Source organism: Nannospalax galili, unplaced genomic scaffold, assembly GCF_000622305.1.
Source record: "Nannospalax galili isolate Female #2095 unplaced genomic scaffold, S.galili_v1.0 scaffold4178, whole genome shotgun sequence".
Taxonomy (NCBI): Eukaryota; Metazoa; Chordata; class Mammalia; order Rodentia; family Spalacidae; genus Nannospalax; species Nannospalax galili.
Genome location: NW_008340718.1, coordinates 9,677 through 13,322, shown reverse-complemented (window position 1 = coordinate 13,322; position 3,646 = coordinate 9,677). Strand labels below are relative to the sequence as shown.

At 41.3% G+C, this 3,646-nt stretch overlaps 1 pseudogene; it reads right to left on the bottom strand.

Moving 5' to 3' along the window:
* Positions 1-2,445: 2,445 nt before the first annotated feature.
* On the bottom strand, positions 2,446-3,537 carry LOC103736276 (annotated as a pseudogene).
* Between the last annotated feature and the right edge of the window lie 109 nt (positions 3,538-3,646).

Genomic DNA, 3,646 nt, shown 5'->3' with positions numbered 1-3,646 from the left:
TCTGAACATGATTTAAAAAATGGATATTAACTAAAAGAACAAGAAAAGATGACTTTAATCTACTCAGACTAGTTCTGGGATTTCTAGTTTGTATACTAAAAAAAACTGAGGCATATATTAGAAAAGATACAAAAATAAGAAGAGAGAAAACTTACATTTGCAGAATTTCAAATGGCATCTCACCCTGAAAACACAAGACTAAAGCCCTAGTATTATAAAATTACTACTGAATCAGACTGTAGGAAGACAAACAGCATAGCACCTGTCAGTATGTCCGGCAAACACACTTCACCTTATGGCTAGTGTCCTTGGTAGGCTAATGAAGGAGACAGAAGGCTAGCATCAGTGATCGACAATGCATGGAAGAAATACCAAGTTTTGACACAGGCAGCCTGGAGAAGTGGCCAGGTTAAAGGAAACAGCTGGTTCTACCTCCGCACTCTGAGCATTAACTATAGGGAGTGAAGCTGTCTGGCATGTCCAACTCTTCCCTTTCCCACTCACTTTCTCCCTTTTCTCTACCAGGGCAGAGGTCGGAATTCAAAAATGCATGCAGAATCTAACATCATTACAGATAAAACCTTCATGTCTTGTGCCCATATATATAGCATGCTTTTTGCTTCATGTTTACTTCACATGGAAATCTGCCCAGCTACATATTCACCTATCTACTATCGTCTAAAACCAAAAACCTTACTAAAACAAGAGACTTTGCCAATTGTGCAGTTAAATGAAAGAATTTACACCACACAGAACATGCTATTTCCAGCAGGCAAGCCATTCCCAAGTGGCTCTTTCCAACAGTGCCACCAGGCAGGAGCAGCCAGACCCCAGCGTTGGCCATGTCTACAGCAGGTCTGCAAGCTGAGGTGGTGAGGTTGCCCCAGAGCCCACGTTGTCCTTGCTGCCCTGCCCTGACTGTACCGCAGGCCATCTCCTCCCTTGTATTATTGTTCATTGTTACCAGTTTTATTTCACAAAACTTAAAAACTGTCACACAACCACTTTTGCCCCTTCTTGAAGTTTTTTTGCAATAAAGCCAAGCTCTTCACAAAGAAGACAGCTAGTACTATTGCCCAGAAGATAGAATAATTGGAATAATTTTATCTCATTTACATAAACAAAAACCAATTGTTTCTACACAATAACATTGATTTGTTAGAAAATACAAAGAGAAAAATGTTTTCTCACATGGTAACCAAGACAATAACAAAAATAATTGCAGTAAAAATTTTGTACAATATAAATGAAAAGAATCACAAGCTTTTATTGAGGTTGCAAAAGGCACTAAATGTTGAGAGATGCACATGGTCTAGGGTAGAAGACCTTAAAGGATGAAGAGGGAAATGTCTGAGAACATCTGATGCTAGGAAATTCCACACAGTTCCTTATGTGGATCTTAGACTCTTAAACTCTCCAAACTAGTAACTAGAATAATGTACCATAGAGAGGAAGACCCGTGAGTAAACAACAGACTCCAAAGCCATCGAGTAAAACAGCCGTAAAACATGAACTTTTTGCATGGCAAAGAAAGGGAAGCTAGGGGCTGGAGCGATGGATCAGAGGTTAGAGCACTGGCTGCTCTTACAAAGGACCCAGGTTCAGTTCCCAGCACCCATGTGCATCTCACAACTGGTTCCAGGGGACCCAGTGCCCTCTCTGACCTCCAAGGGCATTGCACACACATGGTACACTTACATGGAGACAAAACACTTATGCACACGTAAAGTAAATACTGAACAATTTTTTGAAAAAGGGAAACTATGGGAAAATAAGAAAATATAAAAGTGAATGATAAGATATTGTCACATATCAAGCAGAAAGGGTGGATTATGTTGGTAAAGTGTTTTGTTTTTTTCTTATTAAACTTGTTTCAAAGGGTCTCAAATTCTGTGACAGATTTTTGGTCAAGTTGTTTACATTAAAAAGTCCTTATTTTAGGGGCTGGAGAGATGACTCAGTGGTTAAGAGCACTGGCTGCTTTTCCAGAGGACCTGGATTTGATTCCAGCACCAACATGGCAGCTAACAACCATCTGTACCTCCAGTTCCAGGGGATCTGACGCTCTTTTCTGGTCTCTTCAGGCTTTAAACAACATGGGTGCACTTACATACATGCAGGCAAAACACTCATACAAAAATAAATAATTTTTTAAAATATTGATTTTAAAAACTAATAAAACTGCTACATACAAAAAAAAAGCCCACAAAAAACCCCACAAAATCCTTTCCTTCTGAAGTTTTTATGATGCTTTGATACCATTAACCAGTCTTTTACTATTAAACTTAAATGGCTAATTGAGACAAACAGTTGTGAGACCACTATCCCATTGAGTAAGGGGGGGGTGGGGGATGACATGACACCACGACCATGACCACGACCACGACCACGACAACATAGGGAACTGGGATGGGGATGGGGATGGAAGGGATAATGGGCTAATACTCACTTAGCCTTCTGAGCTTTTGGGGAAGTCTTGGTGACCTTGCCAGCTCCAGCAGCCTTCTTGTCCATGGCTTTGACGACACCCACAGCAACTGTGCATCATATCACAAACAGCAAAACAACCCAGAGAAGGATAATAAGAGATGCTGTCAACACACATGGGCTTGCCTGGAACCATATCAACAATGGCTGCATCACCAGATTTCAAGAATTCAGGGCCATCTTCCAGCTTCTTACCAGAACTGTGATCAATCTTTAAGCCCAGTGAACTTACAAGCTATGTGAACTGTGTGACAGTCCAGCTCAGGGGCACGGCCAGCACTAAGTTAGCCTAGGTGGTTCAGGATAGTCACCTGAGCAGTGAAGCCAGCTGCTTCCATTGGTGGGTCATTTTTGCCGTCACCAGCAACGTTGCCATGTCGAACGTCTTTGACAGACATATTCTTTACATTTAAGCCCACATTGTCCTAAGGAAGAGCTTCATTCAAAGCCTCATGATGCATTTCAACCAGAAATTGGCACAAATGCTACTCTGTCAGGATTGTAGCCAATTGTCTCAATGTAGGTACTGACTTCCTTAACAGTTTTCCTCAGATCTCTTCTGACTACAGAGCAGGTCTGTGAAATCCATTTGGTTGACATGAACAATTATCTGTTTCACACCCAATGTGTAAGCCTGAAGGGCATGCTCACTGGTCTGCCCATTCTTGAAGATACCAGCATCAAATTCACCAACACCAGCAGCAACAATCAGGACAGCACAGACAGCCTGAGATGTGCCCGTAATCATGCTTTTGAAAAAGTCTCTGTGTCCTGGGGCATCAATGATGGTCACATAGTATTTGCTGGTCTCAAGTTTCCACAGAGAGATGTCAATACTGATGTCACACTCACACTCAGCTTTAAACTGTCACTTGAATGAGGCTTTTCCCATCTCAGCAGCCTCCTTCTCAAACTTTTTAGTGATTTGTCTGTTGATCCCACCACATTTGGACATCAGATGATCAGTAGTGATGGATTTGCTGGAATCTACGTGTCCAATGGCCACAATGTGGTTAGTGTTAATGTGAGTCTTTTCCTTTCCAATGCTGGCTTCCAGTTAGCTGTGGTTTTCACAACACTTGCATTCTGACAGCAAATCCATTGTGGAAAAAGGAATGCAAGTGTTTTTAATCAATAAAATAGTATTTAACTAAAATTT